Raw genomic sequence first — 19,593 nt, 5'->3', positions numbered from 1 at the left:
GGTGACTTCAACACTCGGCTGTCCAGTGGAGAATGAAGAAGGCGGGGTTTGACGCCGTGTAACATACGTAGTGATGGTGATAACGTCAGTTTTTAACACACATCACCTGTGGAAGTGTACTGATCTGCTTCGTGGTGATGGGTGCGTGGAGAATGATGTCGATGATGCCATTGGTCGTGGACGGGATTTTAGGTGTGTGTTGGATACGAGAGTCCGTAGAAATAATTTGACTGTGTAGATAAAAGACACCGGGGGAGGTAAAATGGTAGATACAGTAACTACCAGCTCGAATCGCCGGGTTTCGACTCTCGCTGAATTGCATTAGATTAAACAGGTTGATAAAATTCCAGTGCCAGCTATCAAAGCCCACATGGCACGAAACGAGGTCAAAGTTCAACTCACGGTGATGACCTGTTTGTTTATTATTTAACTATACCTATGCATTTATTTATGTGTTTTATTTGTTATTTACATTATCATAGTTTTTATTTATTCATTTATTATTATTATGATTTTTTTCGCATCCGACCTAGATATGGACCAAAAGGTCCCCTGTCGGCACGCTCCGCCTTTGTAAAATCCTTTGTAATAAGGCGTCTAGTAAAGAAAGGGGAAAATGCTGGCGTCATGTGTAAACCAATTTGACTCTTAACATCAAACGCTCCAAGATACATATTTCCATACCGAGAAAGTGTGGCATTTACTTTTTTCTATTCTAGACGCCTCAAATAGATATTTATCGTCAGTGAAGTATCCTTACAACATGCAGTTTAGTAAACCGGTGGTGCCATAGAACATTATTTGTCTATTTGCACTCTAACGAAAAAAAAATCCTGTAATAGTGAATTAGAGTGTATATAAAAGAAACCACCTTTTATTGAATTTTATTTTCCTTGTTATTTCTTTAAGGAAGTACAACCAGGAATGATGCAGGATATCGGGAGATGTTCGAGCTCCTCTTAGGTGGGAGACCACCCGAAGGAGAACTTGTGGGACTCGCCGTCAACCGACACTCGGCCTTCCCGGACAAGTCCACCGGGACGAGTCTTTAGAGAGAGCACAAAGTCTCGAGGAAGACCTAGGTGCCCATAAAGTCGCCGAAGAACAGCCGGGATGATAGAAATAGGTACCTACCACGTGGAAGGAAAACCGAGATGGATTCCCGCTTAGGCCAACTAGACAGCAGAAGCCCATTCGGCAGGAGAATATTCATTTTTTTTTTTCTTCTTCTTCTTCAGCAGAGGCGTCTCCCTAGACGGTCTTGGTCACGAGGTGCAGGAAGGGACTGTAGGTGCATGGCTAGGTGAGGAGAAAGCCGGCGTGGTATCTCAGGGGACAGCCAGAACGTAAGTCAGGGGGTAGGTGTAGGGATGACCTGGAAAACGGTATAAGAACGTTAGAAACTCACACAACAGAAGACAAACAATGAGTTCAATGAGTTTCCATGATACCATCGTTTTTATTCGTGGGTAGAATGATTACGAGGTACAAGAACGTTAAAGATTTACATAACGGAAAACAAACAAGGACTTCACTATTTCCTCATAAAACCATCGCTTTTATACATTGCTAGAACAAGCAAAAGCCTCTCGTAATTATTTAGTTCTCAGAAGGAATGTAAACCAAACCAGTTAGGTTTGCTGTCATCATTGTCATTTCAACATTCTCTCCGACTCAAACTTCAACAGCGGAGAACAACCGATGACAATTGGCGATTGGGTCATTCTAGACTAGACTTATGTTTGTCCATTCCTTTTGAAGAACGAACTCGCTGTCCAAGGAGTCTCAGGACATGAGCGCCTGTTTCAGCCTTGAGGCATCCATCCGTCCAAAAATGCACCATCTGATAAGTCGTCAAAAGGTGAAGCTGATGAGCTCGTAGCCTCGTTTTTTACCAGTTCCCGATACCCTTGTCCGTGCATCTGACCTTGAAAACTCCTGGCGATCGGAGGAGTGTGGGAGAGAGACTCACCAACGGTGTTGACCCTGACGACGGGCGAATAAACCCAAGGGTAGACGCCGCGGGAGTTGAGGGCGATGGGTTGAGGTTTCCAATAAAAAGGCTCCGGAGTGGGTATGGCGGCCGTACAGGCGACGAGGACGAGGAGGAGGATCTGGTAGGAGGAAGACGATGAGGCACGTCTACATGGAAATGTTCGTGTTATGCAGTTCTGCGCGCGGTGTAAAACTCTGAACGATGCGTGCATTGGGTGACTTGAATGGATCTGGACGTCCATCTGCCTCCAGTTCCACTGGTTACTTGTCTTGGTGCTTTCTGGATGACCGAGGGAATCGCTTAACAACGCGACCCAGTAAATGGACATGTCCTGTGTTACCAAAGCATGGAATGCAAACTTTGCCTGTACGACGTTTCATTTGAGCAAAGATTCAAATCACCCAAAAGGAAATCCAGGCAGGATTCGCATGGAAATGGAGGCAGTTGTTTATGTGTATACACAATTACTTTCAACAATATGTTTAACTATTTAGATGCCACTCTCATGTATAAATGAATAGCCCACGACCTTTGCAATACTCACAACTGCCTTCATTGTTTCAGTTAGCTGGATGCTTTGGAAGGCCTATTGAAGACTAATATCGAAGGCTGAAGCTGCTTCTTTATATATCGGTTATCAATCACCCCTTCTCCCAATTCCCAATCCCCTCTCCCCCTCTTTCTGCAAGATCGCAAATGACCCTGACATTCTTGGGCGTAATTTGAGGGGTTTTTCCCGAAGTTATTTACAAAATCAAGCGTCTCTCCCCGAGAAGGATGGGGAAACTTAATGCAAGTCTTGAAACTCTAGAGGTGTCAAAAATTAATAAATAAACAAATAAATAAATGAATAGATGAAAAGATTAATTGATTAATAATTAAATGAATAAATAGATAGAGTAATGTGTAAATAGATACATAGATTAATAAAATAAAAATAAATTAATAATTATCGCAACGACAGTAAACCAAACGAGACATGAAGTAAAACAATCAGGGCATAGATTTGATGGAAAAGTAGATAAAAAACTTATTCATCAACAGCGTTGTCAATATCTTTTTTTACGCTGGGGCGTTCAGGTACTATTTGTTAAATATATAGTTAGTGTTTGAAATACCCTTGATTGTTTATAGATAATTCTCTCAAATCAGCCAAGATTTTAGTTTATAGAACTCAGCCTACACCTTCCCATGGTACAAATAATATTCTAGTTTTATCTCTCATTTACTCCAAACGTCGAATGTTGAAATTACTTTCTTTAATTCGTGTACCTTTCAATAAATTGCTTATTAACAATTTTCCTAAGAATTCATGTGGTTGCATATACGAGGTTATTTGTAGAGATAAGTTTCATCTGAGACGAACATCTGAAGACCCCTCAACCAGAACAAAACGTGATTTCTTGTCCAATCCTGAGGAAGCTGGCCGGCAATGGGAGAGATCCCTGGAGGAATTTCGTTTCTTGAAGAGGTCGCTGAAGACACGCGGACGAAGACCTCTTTCACTCTGCGACGACGTCCTCCGGAGGCCTCGGAGGCGCGAGAGTCGTGAGGGCAAAGACCATCTCGAGGTCACAGATTGACCGAGAATCGGGTCACGACCAGGTCACGGTGGTCGGGACCATTTTGATAATGTGTAGTACTTCGTTAACATTTTGATTATGCTATAAGCAAACGACCAAGTAAATAAACGAATAGATAGATAAATAGAAAAAGTTGAAAAAACAAATAGATGAATGAATTAAAGAATAAATAAATGAATAGATGATTAAATGAAGAAATTAGTAAATGGATAAATAAGTAAATAGATAAATAAATTGATAAGATAAATATATAGATTAAATAAATGAACAAATAAGAACATAAGATTGAAGGAGACTACAAGAGACCATAAGGCCTACACTAGGCAGTTCCATGTCTATTACCACCTGTCATCCCCATCCATAAAGTTATCTAACCTTTTCTTAAAACAACCAATAATTTCAGCGCTCACTACGTGGTTGCTAAGTCAATCAAACTTTTGGCCTTGGTCTCTCTTCCATAAGACCCGCGGCCTCCAGGAAACCGGCAACAACCTACGGGAGGGTCCGAAAGTCGCTTCGAGAAGAGATATTGTGTTGTTGTATGGAGGATTGTCAGCCTGGAGCTTAGTGGGATGAGGTGTTCTGTGTCTTCTGTGTGACGACATAACGCATCTAGGGCAATCTGAATCTGTGGCCAGTCCTGTTCTCTACTGTCTCAATGACGAACCAGAGCGCAATCATTAGCTAATGTGGTTTTTGCCTGTTGTGTCATGACATTCTCTACCTCACACCAGATATATAGATAAATAAATAAATAGGCAAATAGATAAGTAGAGTTTGTAAAGAGTAATTAGAATGACTATTTTTTTTTTTTTCAAAATGTCATAACTACTGCTTCCAGGTCTTCACCAAGTCCTTTGGTGCTGCACTTATCTAGTTAAGGGTTGAGGTTGGGGTGGGGGGTGTAATTTCTTTAATAAATTTCTTTATTGTGATTCCCGACGGTGAAGTGATAGTTGCCTACAAAGGGTGACATTTCACTTTGGATTTATGATTTTTACAGCAATGCCTGAAACAGAGAAAGGGATAGTTACTAAACTATCATTAACTTACAGAGCTTTTTTGTGATTGTATTTACCAAATGGTATTTACCTAATTGTAGTCTATAGGAAAAAGGCAACGAATCGTTGGGTCCCGTCTCAATCTTATGTTTGTTTGTGTGTGTGATTCACCATTCACCATGGTCTTGGATCACTTGTTGGACTCGTAATCGACACCTATTATCCTCTCGGATGAGAGCTCAAAGCTCATATATGACCGATCTATGGGTAATGATGTGACCTTACACGCACACACACACACAACTCCTCGCCCACGAGGGGTGGAGTAATGATTCGCAGCGCAGAGAATGTGTGTGTGTGTGTGTGTGTGTGTGTGTGTGTGTGTGTGTGTGTGTGTGTTTCCTTCTAATGTTTATGTATTGGTTTACCCTACTCCCGTTTTAGTTATGAAGCAAATCGCCCCCTGTCGGCTGTCGGCATAATTTCTCACCATAAACCATTGACATTAAAAAACGATTTCCAATATAATAACTGTCTTGAACTGGAGAGGAAAAGCCTTTGATTCTGTTTTTGCATTGATTTACCTGTGAAGCTTCACACGACAGCTATTACCCACCCGGAGGAGAGCTCGGAACCCATACAGTGATCGGACTACGGGTGACCGTCCACAGGCGAGCGTACACGCACACACACACATGCATGCACACACATAAACACACACACAGACACACACACACACACACACACACACACACAATAAAATACACATCATAATATATAGCTCACTCAAGGAAGGAAAGATACCTAATGACTGGAAAAATGCTAACACTGTACCAATATATAAAGGAGGAAACAAGGAAGAACCCACCAACTATAGACCAGTATCACTAACAAGCACTATAGCCAAAATTTGTGAGAAAATCATCAAGAATAGATGGGTAAAACACCTGGAAGATAACAACATATCAAACCCATGACAATTCGGGTTCAGACAAGGTAGATCATGCACCACAAACTTGATATGCTTCTACTCAAGACTAATAGACATAGTGCAAGAAAGAAACGGATGGGCTGATTGTGCATTCCTAGACTTGCAAAAAGCATTTGACAAAGTACCACACAGAAAACTACTAAAAAAAACTGGAACACATAGGAGGAATACGAGGGAACCAACTAAAATGGATGGAGGACTTCCTGACTGGAAGAAAGATGAGAGTAGTACTCAGAGAAAAATATTCAGATTGGTAAGAGGTGATCAGTGGAGTACCGCAAGGATCTGTACTGGCTCCAATAATGTTTGCTATCTATATGAATGATATGGACGAGGGCGTGAACTGTTACATGAGCTTCTTTGCTGATGACGCCAAACTGTTAAGGAAAGTATAAACTGATAAGGACTGTGAAGCACTGCAAGAAGACCTGAGTAGGGTATGGAACTGGAGTCAGAAATGGGAAGTGGATTTTAATACTAAGAAGTGTAGCATAATGGAGTTTGGAAAAAGCAAAAACAGAATATCAAGAAAATATACAATTGGAACCAAGGAAATAAAGCAAGTAGGATCCGAAAAAGACTTGGGAGTAATTATCACAAACGACTTGTCCTATTGTGGTGCCGTCGATTGATTTAGTGTTTAACCAAGAGCACCTCCAATGGGAGTGATCAGAGATACCCACATAAGAACGATTTGGGAAATAAAAAAATCAAGGTATACGCTGCCACCACCCAATCGTCTATATGGATATATCTGACCATAAATGGAAACTGCTCCTTGTTATTCACGTCTGACTCCGTCCCCTTTCCTCAGGTCGTTCGGGGTTGGTTCTGGGTAGCGAAAAGGCCTATGCCCAAGTGGGGGTAGTAAAAGAATATAAGTGAAGGTCTGCTATGTGTTAATTATTACACTGAAGCAAAAATATAGTAAGGAAATACAAAAGTATATTGTGTTTTTCTCCAACTAATCCATTGATCCTTACAATATGAAAAATATATCGGTATGCGAGACATTTAATAACACAGTTTTTTCTTTCTTATGGGCATCATAAGTAAGGTCACAGGCACGTGGAAAAACGTAGTTATTTACGCTCCAACCTTCCGGTCACTGTATAAGTCTACTTACAATATTGTGTCTACCTTCAAGCACTGTGTCTACCTTCAACCCCGTATTCTTATTAGAGAACGATCACAGACAGAATTGTACTCTAAGTATTACACTCTCATAGCTAATGTATATACGCAAAGTGTTTGTGAAGTACACTCCCTTAAACCCCTTTTTCCATATCTGTTATCGGAATCATTTTTGGCATCAGATTCAAAACTTAATAATAATGATAACTATCTACCTACTATATCTGCACTATATCATTTAACTCACATATTGACATTTGTTTTCATTAATCTTACAGAACGTGTTCATACCTGTTATCGGAATCATTTTTGGCATCAGATTAAAATTTTAGCTGCGCACAAAAAGAACGAGACGGCTATGTGTTCGTATCTATGGGTAAACTACTAACCTCCCTGTTGTATTATTTCGTAAAACTTCATTTCGCTTCTCAACAGAGCCCCTAGCTGCTACAATCTCTCCCTAAACTATTTCTCTAGTGGAATCCTGAACTGAAAGTTGGGAATTTTTCCTATTACTCTTAAAATTAATGGCCTTAGCTTACGCCTCTGTCCGAACGTTTAGTGACGTCACGGGTGGGCGGAGCTACGGTGCGCCCGCTACGTTCGAGAACATTCTAATGTCGTCTCGAAACTCAGTTGAACCAAAATCAGCTGAAATATATTTGTAGCTATCTCCTATTGTATGTTCTTCTTCAATGATTATAGTAAGGCTCTTTGCCAACACATCTTGATAGGCAGACATAGAATAGAATAAATTCATGGTCTATTAAGGCTCTATTTTCTACTTTGCTTCTTGGTTGAGTAAAACCGTCACGACGTCCATAATACCCAGTCTCTCAAATCAACACTCAAATAAATAAATAGATAAATAAAACGAAATTCCAAAAATAATATCCCTTCAAAATTCCTGTCCTTACACTATGATACACAGATTGACAAAATTGTCGGGGAGACTTACAACTTGCTAAGATCAATAAAAGTGGCTTTTGCTTACCTGGACGAAGACATGATAAAAAAATATTAGTTACATTGATAAGGCCTAGACTAGAGTATGCGGCGACATTGTGGTCCCCCAGTACCAAAAAGAACATAAAGAAAATAGAAAGAATCCAAAGAGCAGCTACAAAAATGGCACCTGCACTTGCAAACTTATCATACGAGGAGAGATTGGCTAAACTGGAGCTACCGACACTGGAGCAAAGAAGAGAGAGAGGAGACCTACTGACCATCTACAGAATCATGAAAGGCACAGAGATACTTGATAGAGAAGAATGACTAAACTGGGACAAGAGAAACACAAGAGGACATGGAAGGAAATTAAGAAAACATAGCTATAGAAGAGAACTGAAGAAAAACAGTTTTCCACATAGAGTTTTAGACACTTGGAACAAACTGGATAATGAAATAGTAAGCGCAAAAACCATTCACGAGTTTAAAAGCAAACTAGACACTGAGAGATACACTGGCGGGACAACACGAGCATAGCTCCCCTTCCCGCAAAATACAACTAGGTAAATACACACACACACACACACACACACACACACACACACACACACACACACACACACACACACACACACACACACACACACACACACACACACACACACACACACACGGGACACCACGAGCATAGCTCCCCTTCCCGTAAAATACAACTAGGTAAATACACACCAACTCCTCGCCCAATAGAGCGAGATACCGCCTTGCGATCGCTGTTCCACAACACCAGCAAGCAGGCGTGCGTGAGTCCCCATATACAGTATATGCCTGACAGCGTGTGTGCGCGCGAACGTGTGTGTGTGTGTGAGAAAGTGCGCGAGTGTATTTACCTAGTTGTATCTTACGGGAAGGAGAGCTATGCTCGTAGTGTCCCGTCTTTGTATCTCGCAGTGTCTAGTTTGCTCTTACATTCGTGTGTTTGTGTGCACGCGCGCGTGTGTGTGTAGTTGGGTCTGGGTGAGACGTTGGTACGTAGAAAATGAGAATGCCCGAGGGAGTGTTGCTGGGGTTAGGTCTCTTCGGTCCGGTGAAGGTTACGTTCATGTTTATTGATGACGAACTGAACTGTAATGGGTAATTATGCACCAACCGGATGAAAGGACTACGAGTAAATCCCCTTGTGATTTATCTCCAAGGTCTACGGGGTCAAGAGCCTCTTGGAAGGAAATAATGTGGTGCGGTTTTGGTACCTGGTGTGTTTATGGTTGAGTGGCCGGCGCACGTGTTCTTTGTAGACTGGGGTATGTTGTCTCTCAGGGTTGTTTACTGTGAGTAGTTGTCTTCCCCGTATGTTTGTTACAGGTGCGCTTTCAGAGCAGGGGTGTCGGTGGTCGTGTACATGGTTTTCATAGTTGTTGTGTCTAGGTGCCTGGTGGTGGGTCACAGTTTTTTGGTCTCTACAGCTTTCAATTTGTATGTGTAGGGTGGGACGGCTGGGTATATTTGTATAATCCGCACTTGTGTAGACTGTAGAGCAGTGGTTCCCAACCCCAGGGTCGCGACCCAAACTAGGGTCGCGAGGGTGTTTTTGAGGGTCGCCAGAGGGTCTTTTTTAACTTTTTTTTCATTCAAGTTTCAAATGTATTTAAATTCGTTGTACTAGTAAATATAAACTGAACTATAAAAACGAAAGTTTATAAACATTATGCAAGTACGTAGAAATATAACATGAAATGGTTGAATTTATTATTACAATTAGGGTCGCGACTCCAGGCTAAGAGTGGATTTAGGGTCGCAGCCAAAAAAGGTTGGAAAACACTGCTGTAGAGTATTAAGTACGTTTTAGACGATTAGATAGAACTCAGAAACGTATCGAATTTTCGTCCATGACACGACGCCGTGTTCTCAAATAACCATGTTTGTCACATGGTCGGGGTCGTGACATGAAAGCATCCCCAAAGACATCCATTATTATTTGAGAGCACGACGTCGTGTCGAGGACGACGCGCGGCTAAAAGTCGACACTTCTGAATCGAGCCTAAGGTTTGTGCAAATCTATAATTGGCCGTGTGTGTTACCTGTTTGATGTAGCTGGCGCCGGCTTGCGATGTAACTTTCCAGCCAAGTGCCTAACTCTGTTTAGAACATGCATCGTGACGGAAGTTCTTCTGTGGCCTTGGACCTGTATGAGTGGATCTATGCAAATCTCTCATCAACACTCAAAGGGAACTTATGCATTTGGTCGCACGCTTTGTCGTCCTCGCCAACAAACGGTTAAGTTATCTGGCTGTGTGATGGCACGTTTCTTGAGGGGACGGTATGTCTTTGGTGTGAATGCTGTAGAGTTGTGGTTCCCAAACTGTACCATGCTGGTGCCCCTTTAGTTTCCAGTTGGATTCATAGTGCCCCCCTCCCTCATACACACATACGAACACACATTTTCTTTTTCACTCTGACTTCGGGCTATGCAACAATGTACACATGATTATGTGTACATTCGTTTATAATTCTTATGTCAGTTTTAGCCTTTATAAAATGCACACGTGTTCCCTTACCTTAATGTTTCACATACATTTTGTCATTCAGATTTTTAGAAAACAAAAAGTTGTCTTTTAAGTGTTCCTAATACCATCTTGTGGTTCCTCTTCTCTCCCGACACCAACCCATTTGAATGGGTCACCTAGGAATTGTAGACTTATTATTTTCCTATAGTTTTATTTCTCATGGATCATTATTATATCAATGTACTACTTGCATTAATAAAAAAAATATATCTTCATATTATTTTTGTTTCTGTTAAATGCTTTTACAAGCACAAATGTTTTATGATCTAAATAAAAGTGTTTATGAAGGCAAGGGTCGCCATGGTCGATCTGGGTCGCAGCCAAAAAAAAGGTTAGGAACAACTTTTGTAGAGAATTCCGACCAGTATGACGTTGTGTATGAATGCTGGCCTTTCTCCTTATAATAGATTTACAAAATGTGTGTGTTCTGCATGGACTTAGTTGTATATGTGCTATTTCACATGTAATGAAGCCTCAACCACAACATTTTTCCAAATACTTTGCTTGCGTCTTGAAACACCAGACTACCATGGTGCTTCTTGACTTTAGCTGCAGCTTTAAATTATTAATCAATTAATATATATATATATATATATATATATATATATATATATATATATATATATATATAAACGAGAAAATAAATAAATGAATAAATCAACCAATGTATTAATAAACGAACAAAATAAATAAATGAATGAATAGATTAATTAATTAATTGATTAATAAACATTCAAATCAGTCAATAGGTTATCAAAGAAATTAAAAATAAATTGAAAATCAATATTGACTTTCAATGTTTAAAGTACCAAGGTTTCGGTTACGCCGATAGAAACTGCAATGAAGGACGGAAATATGCAAGGTAAAGCCACAGATATAACTTCCTGAACGCAAAATAAACAAAGAGAAAAGTGTATCCTCCACAAAAAAAAATGGTGAAAAAAAAGAGAGACGAATATCAAATGTACAGGAAACACGGAAGGAAAACAAAAAATTAAGAATAGATCGGATCGTGGCTTCTGGGTTAAAACAGATCACCATTCAGTTAACAAAATTATAGTGATGGTAATATAGACATTTGCGTAGACGGCAATGGCGGTGGTTTCGTCTCTGACTCATTTTCGTGCCTCTTTATGACGTAGACTGAAGCCAGATTGAGTTGGCTAAATTCAACGTTTCACGTAGTTTTCTTAAAATTTCCTAATTACTTTAGTCTAGATTCCTCTTGTGTGCATACATACATATATATATATATATATATATATATATATATATATATATATATATATATATATATATATATATATATATATGTACAGTTCATGACGGTTATCAGATTGGAAATGTTCGTTTTAATGTCAATTGTTTATGGTGGAAAATTATGCCGACAGGGTAGACTTCGGTTCATAACAAAAACGGGAGTAGGGTAAATCAATACATAAACATTGGAACGGAAAACACACACACACATACACACACAAACACATTATTACCCATAGATCGGTCATATATGTCACATATATGAGCTCTGAGCTCTCCTCCGGGAAGGAAATAGCTGTTGATCACGAGTCCAACATGTGATCCAAGACCATGATGAATCACACACACACACGCACACACACACACACATGCACAAACATAAATTTGAGTCTAGGTATGATAAATTGTAGACTAGAAGACTGGACCCAACGAGTCGTTGCCTTTTTCCTATACATTACAATTAGGTAAATACCATTAGGTAAATACAACCACAAAAACCTATTTGTAACTGAATGATAGTTTAGTAACTATACCTTTCCCTGTTTCAGGAATTGCTGTAAAAATCGTAAATGCATGGTCAAAATTCACCCTTGCATTTAATAAACTTTGTAGACCATTATCACTTCACCGTCGGAAATCATAATAAAAAATTAATCCAAAAATTATATCCACCACCCCAACCCCCAACTTAGTGAAGACGTGGGAGCATTAGTTGTGACATTGTGAAAAATTATTCATTCTAATTAATCTTGACAAATCCTACTTAATTATTTGTTTATTTATTTATTTACTTATTTATCTGGTGTGGGGTAGAGAATGTCCTGACACACCAGGCAAGAACCACATTTAAAGGGGCATTTAGACGGCCAAACGGTTTGACAAACCCGGTTTGTCAAATATGTGTTTGAAGTGATGTTTGACCGTGTGAATAGGGTATTTGGTTGTCAAACACGTTCGACAAACGTGTTTGACGACCAAATGCCCCATTCACACGGTCACCTCAAACACTTGTCTGACAAACCGGGTTTGTCAAACAGTTTGACCGTGTAAATGGCCTTTGATACACGCCTGCGCTGTAGTTCGTCATCAAGACAGTGTAGAATAGGCCTGACCACAGATTCAAACTTCCCTAGATGTGTCATGTCGCCACACAGAAGACACAGAACAACTCATCCCACTAATCCCGAAGCTAACAATCCTCCAGACAACAACGCAATATCTCTTCTCGAAGCGACTTGTGGACCCATCCGCAGATTGTTGCCGGTTTCCTGTAGGCCGCGGATTTTCTACAAGTGAGACCAGGGGAAACGGATTGTTTGATTGATTGACTTAGCAACCACGTAGTGAGCGCTGAAACTATCGGTTGTTTTAAGAAAAGGTTAGACAACTTTATGGATGGGGATGACATGTTGTAATGGACATGGAACTGCCTGGTATAGGCCTTATGGTCTCTTGTAGTCTCCTTCAATCTTATGTTATTATTTGTTCGTTTATTTAATTCATTTATTTATTTATCTTATTTACCAATTCATCTATTTATTTATCTATATATTTATCTACTTATTCATTTATTAATTTCTTCATTTGATTATCTATTCATTTATTCATTCATTCATTTATTCTTTTATTTATCTATTTTTATTTATCTGATCATTTACTTACTTGGTTGTTTGTTTATATTTGAATAATAAAAGTGTTAATAAAGAACTACACATGATCAAAATGGTCTCGACCCACCGTGACCTGGTCGTGACCTGATTCTCGGTCAATCTGCGACCGCGAGATGGTCTTTGCCCTCACGACTCTCGCACCTCCGAGGTCTCCGGAGGACGTCGTCGCAGAGTGAGAGAAGTCTTCGTCCGCAAGTCTTCAGCGACCTCTTCAAGAAACGAATTTCCTCCAGGGATCTCTCCCATTGCCGGCCAGCTTCCTCAGGATTGGACAAGAACTTTCGACTCAAGTCTGTATCGAGGTCGGCAGTGGATTGTCGGGTTCCATTATCCCGTACCTCAGAAGCCCACTGGAGGAAGAACGTTTCGACGTGAGGTAATGGCGACGCCGTTGGAAGACGGGTCTCATTAGCCCTGACCTTCGGTCGTCTTCTTCGAGAAGGGGTTTCCCGTGCTGACCCGGGAGCACTTCTCAATCGTCGAAGACACCATGCAACAGTCGAAGATGGGTCTCATTAGCTCTGACCGCAGTGCCTCCTTTGGACGGGAATCCTTCGGCCCATGGCTTAGTGCTACTGCAGAAGAGGGTCTCATTAGCCTTTACTGAGACCAAGCTGTCGGGAGTTTCTTCGACAGCCCTGGGACGCTGGTCTGTATTGGATATGGGTCTCATTAGCCCAGACCAATACCACACCCTGATGAAATCGAAGCATTTTATTAACGAATTACATAAAGCACACGAATTAAAGAAAGTAATTTCAACATTTGATGTTTTGAGTATAGGAAGAATTTGAGACAAGCTTTTACTAAGAGGTAAAACTAGGATATTTTTATAGCATGAAAAGGTGTAGGCTGAATTATACAAAAAAAAGTTTGGCTGATTTGAGAGGACTGTTTATAAAAGATCAAGGGTGCTTTAAACGCTAACCATATTTTTAACAACTAGTGTCTGAATACCCCAGCGAAAAAAGATAAATTCTATTTATTGAGAACACTCTTGATGAATAAGTTTCTATCCAATTAGATCTACGCCCTGATTGTTCTACTTCATGTTTCTCGTTTGGTTTACTCTCATTGTTATAATTATTAACATATTTTCATATTATTCATTTATGTATCTATTTATATATTTTTGTTCATTATTTATTAATCAATTAATCTATTTATCTCTTCATTCCTTTATTTGTTTATTTATTTATTTTTGACACTTCTAGAATTTCAAGACTTGCATCAAGTCCCCCATCCTTCTGTGGAGAGACGCTTGCTTTATACTGCATTTTTGAGGTAATAGACGTAAATATCATCGGGAAAAACCCTCAAAGGACACCAAAGAATGTCGGGGTCATTTGCGGTCTTACGAAGAGAGGGAGGGGGAACTGATAACCAGTATATAAGGAAGCAACTTCAGCCTTGGATATTAGTCTTCAATAGGCCTTCCAAAGCATCCAGCTAACTGAAACCATGAAGGCAGTTGTGAGTATTGCAGAAGTCGCGGGCTATTCATTTATGCATGAGAGTGGCGTCCAAATAGTTAAACATATTGTTGAAAGTAATTGTATATACACACAAACAACTGCCTCCATTTCCATGCGAATCCTGCCTGGACTTCCTTTTGGGTGATTTGAATCTTTGCTCAAATGAAGAGCGGTACAGACAGCGTTTGCATTCCATGCTTTGGTAACACAGGACACGTCCATTTACTGTGTCGCGTTGTTAAGCGATTCCCTCGATCACCCAGAAGGCACCAACTAAGGTAACCAGTGGAACTGGAGGCAGACGGACGTCCAGATCCATTCAAGTCATCCAATGCACGCATCGCTCAGATTTTTACACCGCGCGCAGAACTGCATAACACGAACATTTCCATGTAGACGTGCCTCATTGTCTTCCTCCTACCAGATCCTCCTCCTCGTCCTCGTCGCCTGTACGGCCGCCATACCCACTCCGGAGGCTCATTACTGGAAAGACCAACACACCTCCCTCTACTCGCCCGTCGTCAGGGTCAACACCGTTGGTGAGTCTTTCTCCCACACTCCTGCGATCGCCAGGCGTTTTCAAGGCCAGGTGTACGGACAAGGGTATCGGGAACTGGTAAAAACGAGGCTCCGAGCTCATCAACTTTATCTTCTGACGAGTTACCCAATGGTGTACTTTTGGATGGATGGATGCCTCAAGGGCGAGGCAGGCGTCCATGTCCTGAGACTCCTCTGGACAGTGAGTTTGTTCTTGGAAAGGAATGGACAACCATAGGTCAAGTCTGGAATGACCCAATCGCCAATTTTCATTGATTGCTCTCCGCTATTGAGGTCTGAGGTGGAGGGAATGTTGAAATGACATTAATGATAGCAACCTAACCGGTTTGGTCCACATTCCTTCTCAGAATTAAGCAATTGCGAGAGGTTCGTGCTTATTCTAGCTATGAATATAGGCGATGGTCCTACGGGAAGTCAGTGTTTGTCTTCTGTTATGTGAGTTTCTAACGTTCTTGTATCGTTTCCCAGGTCATCCCTTCGTCTTCCCCCTGACATACTACTCTGGCTACCCCCTGAGCTACTACACCGGCTTTCCCCTGACCTACCCATACGCCTACAACCCCTACCTGCACATCGTGGCCAAGCCTGTCGAGGAGGACGCCCCTGAAGAAGAAGAAGCCAATTAGCAATCCGCTGTAGAATAGACCTAAGCGGGACTCCATCTCGGTTTTCCTCCCGCGTGATGGGTACCTATTTCTATCATCCCGGCTGTTCTTCGGCGACTTTATGGGTGCCAAGGTCTTCCTCCAGACTTTGCGCTTCCATTAAAGACTCGTTCCGATGGACGTGTTCGGGGAGGCCGAGTGTTGATTGATGGCGAGTCCCACAAGTTCGCCTTCGGGTGGTCTCCCACCCAAGAGGAACTCGAACTTCTCCCGATATCCTGCGTCATTCCTGATTGTACTTCCTTAATAAAAATAGAAAATATATCAAAAATGGTAACTTCCTTTATATACACCTTGATTCATTATTACCGGAATTCTTTGTTAGAGTGAAAATAGACGAAGTCGAAGTATATGAAAATGAAGTATATTCAATAGCATCACTGGTTTACAACGACCGTATGTTGTAAGGACACTTCACTGATGGTATTTTTTTCTGTCCTCTCCTATTTCCCTTCGTGACATGTAGACTATGATAGTCAGCACTGGAATTCCATTATCCATTTTAGTTTAATCTAATTCAACAAGAGTCTGAACCACGGCAATTCGAGTTGGCAGTTACTGCACCTACTATTCTCTAACTCCACGGCCTCTCGCATCCAACACACGCCAGAAGCCGTCTACAACCCAGTAAGGAGGTGATGGTCGTCGCCATCATTCTCTTCGCGCCCGTCACCACCATGCAGATCAACAGATATTCACAGGTGATGTGTGGTCACAGCTGAAATTGTCATCATCATTCTCTGTTCTGCCATCCCTCTCCTTCTTCATTCCCCACTGGACAACCGAGAGTTGAAGTCACCCCTGACTTCCCCGATCCCCTCACCCTCTCTCTTTCTCTCTCTCGTCACTGAGGACCAGTATATCGGTTTAGTACACTCTGGAATGCGGATCTGACTTGAGTAGGAGGCCCAGCACCCACTCTACCCTCGAAAACACTCACCGGGACATCACGAGGTTCCGGTCAGGCGGTGGTCGACAAAGACTAATTCGCCACCTCCATTCACGCACCATCATGGTGCCTGTTCCCTAGCTTTTGATATATGTGCAGACCGAATGATCACTTTATCATAGTACCACTTTCGGGATCTCAAATCTAACTCCCCAAGTCTTTGTTTATCGTCTTAACCAAGTTTTTCTAAGATCCCCCATGGCAAAACTTCAGGACCAACTTATCTGTCTTCAAATCCAATATGGTTCACCACACAGCATGGTCCTTTTTTTTTTTTTTTTTTTTTTTTTTTTTTCTATGCCGGCAAAGTTCAATATCTTTATCTCATCTACCTTAAACAAGGTAAAAACATAAAGCTGCACATTATCTTCATGCTAGTGAATTTTAAGTTAAATGAAAAAATGTATTACATATCATAAGAAAAGGGATAAAGTAAAACGTTGAATTGCCACTTTATCCGTCCTCTCCCCCTTCACAGTCATCCTCTACTGCTCTGTTTCCTTCTTTCTCCTTTGCGTCTTGTTTCACAAGCCCACGGCCTTCACCTGTTGGAGATGCTCGAAAGACACTTTCCCAAGGACACTGCTCCGTATTCCCCCACCTTCTGTATGCCCACCCCCACTTCCTCCTGCAACCGTCATGACTTTCCTTGCTGATCAATGGCCGCCTCATGTTTCTTCGCTCTTAGCAATCCAGGTACAGTCAGCACAAATCGGTCTGTTTTCCCTTCCATATGTGATTGCGTAGATATAGACACAATATAATATTGCGTCAATGAATATCGCTTGAAACAATCCAATTTACTGGGAGAAAAAAAATTACCAACAGAAATCACGTCTGTATACTTAACTTCTTCCTTAAATTGCAAGACCTCCTCGGGAGCAGGGATCTAAGTTAAAGAGTGGAGAAGAGTTTGGGTTTGTAAATGCATCATTTAACCTTCTTTGCTCGTCCTTGAATCTCATTATGCCCCCTCCCCCGACCTCCCATTTACCTTCACGCTCTCCTTCAAGACGCCGTGAAGGAGATTGTTAGCCTTCCCACCAGACTCCATAAATCGCATTCCATCCACTCCGCAGAACAGTCTGACGCTCCTTCCGCACGTGTCACTTCGGTGATGGCAGATGCCATCCACCCCTGGTGACGTGAGAACCTTGTAAACACCCCTGCCATCGTTGCAGCTACCACTATCCCTAATTAATCTTTCGCTCTGATTCCCTCTCGGCTCTTCCTCTCCCTCTCGCCTTCCTCCCTCTCCCTCTCGTCCTCTTCCCTCCTTCCTCTCTTGCTCCCCGCGTTCTCGACCACGCCCTTGGCCTTCGACGAGCTTCGTCCTCCCGGAGCTTCTTCGTCGACTTCTGTTGATGTCGTCTCGGACTGAATCAACTCTCGTTCTTCCTCTGTCCTCCCTGCTCGTAAAAGAATATTACAACACGGGGATTTTATACTTGGTTTGCATATCAGACCCTCTTATCTAGCTTAGGGAACACCACCATGGCCACGGATTTAAAGCTGTCCCGATTGGTTCCTTCACTTGACAAGGAGGAAGGTGGTATTGTAAGTATTGCACTCGCTTTCATAACGAGGAGGGGGACGATACGGTAACAGTTGTACTCACAACCACAAAGAGGGAGACAATGCTGTAAAAGTTGTACTTGCAGTCACAAGAAAGATGGGGCGATGCAATATAAATTTTATTTCCAGCTACAGCAAAGAGGAAGATGTTTTTGCTTTTGAGTAGAGTGGTAGTTGTCCTTCCCAACCACCCTCCGCCTTCAACAAGGAGAACCTAAACACCACCTTTGGACCCACCACAGACGCCATCTCGATAGGGAAACCATATGTAATACATAAATTGTTGCAGAGGAGAAGGACCTCCAACGCCTGACCATCCTGGAGGCTGTAATTATAAAATAAATCAACCTGCTATTAATGTACAAGCTAATTATTTCTCTCTCCTTCCTTGTATGGAAACTACCCGTAGGAGACATTTGACCACAAGAATAGAGCGCCAAGTTCAGAGAACACCCACACACAAGCACCCTACGAAGGCTCAGAACACACACTAGCACCCCACGTATGCCCAAAACTCATGCCTAAGACGATCAGTTAGGCTGAGGTATCAACAGAATGGCGCCAGCTAAGTTGAGGAGAGTCTAGAGTGACCTCTCCAAGATTAGTCTTACTTCGTAAATATACAGATCACTCGTTTAAATGTATACACTCCAACTGAAGATGCAGCATGGTGTGAGAATCGTCTTATTTTTAATCTCTCTCTCTTTTTTTTTTTTTTTTGTATTGTGTGTTTAATTTTATTAATATAACTTCCCAGTGTCTATTGGAAATTTACTTCTTCCCTCTCTTGTCCACAGAAATCTACTTTCCGAAAGCTTACGAAAGAAATTAATTTCTAATTAATTTGCTGTCGTTTTCAACAGAAAATGCTTGAAAGAGAATCTCCTGCCACGCTTCATGAATAAATATATGTATATACATATATGTATATATATACAAATGTACTTATGTATATATACATAATGTATATATAAATATATATATATATATATATATATATATATGTATATATATATATATATATATAGGCTATATATATATATATATATGTATATATGTATATATATATGTATATATATATATATATATATATATATATATAGGCTATATATATATATATATATGTATATATGTATATATATATATATATATATATATATATATATATATATATATATATATATATATATATATATATATTAAGCACTCCGCTCTGGCGGGGGTTCG

The sequence above is a fragment of the Oratosquilla oratoria genome, chromosome 33 (genome assembly GCF_046742065.1).
Source record: "Oratosquilla oratoria isolate Oo_2021 chromosome 33, ASM4674206v1, whole genome shotgun sequence".
NCBI lineage: Eukaryota > Metazoa > Arthropoda > Malacostraca > Stomatopoda > Squillidae > Oratosquilla > Oratosquilla oratoria.
Note: the sequence above shows the minus strand (reverse complement) of the source record.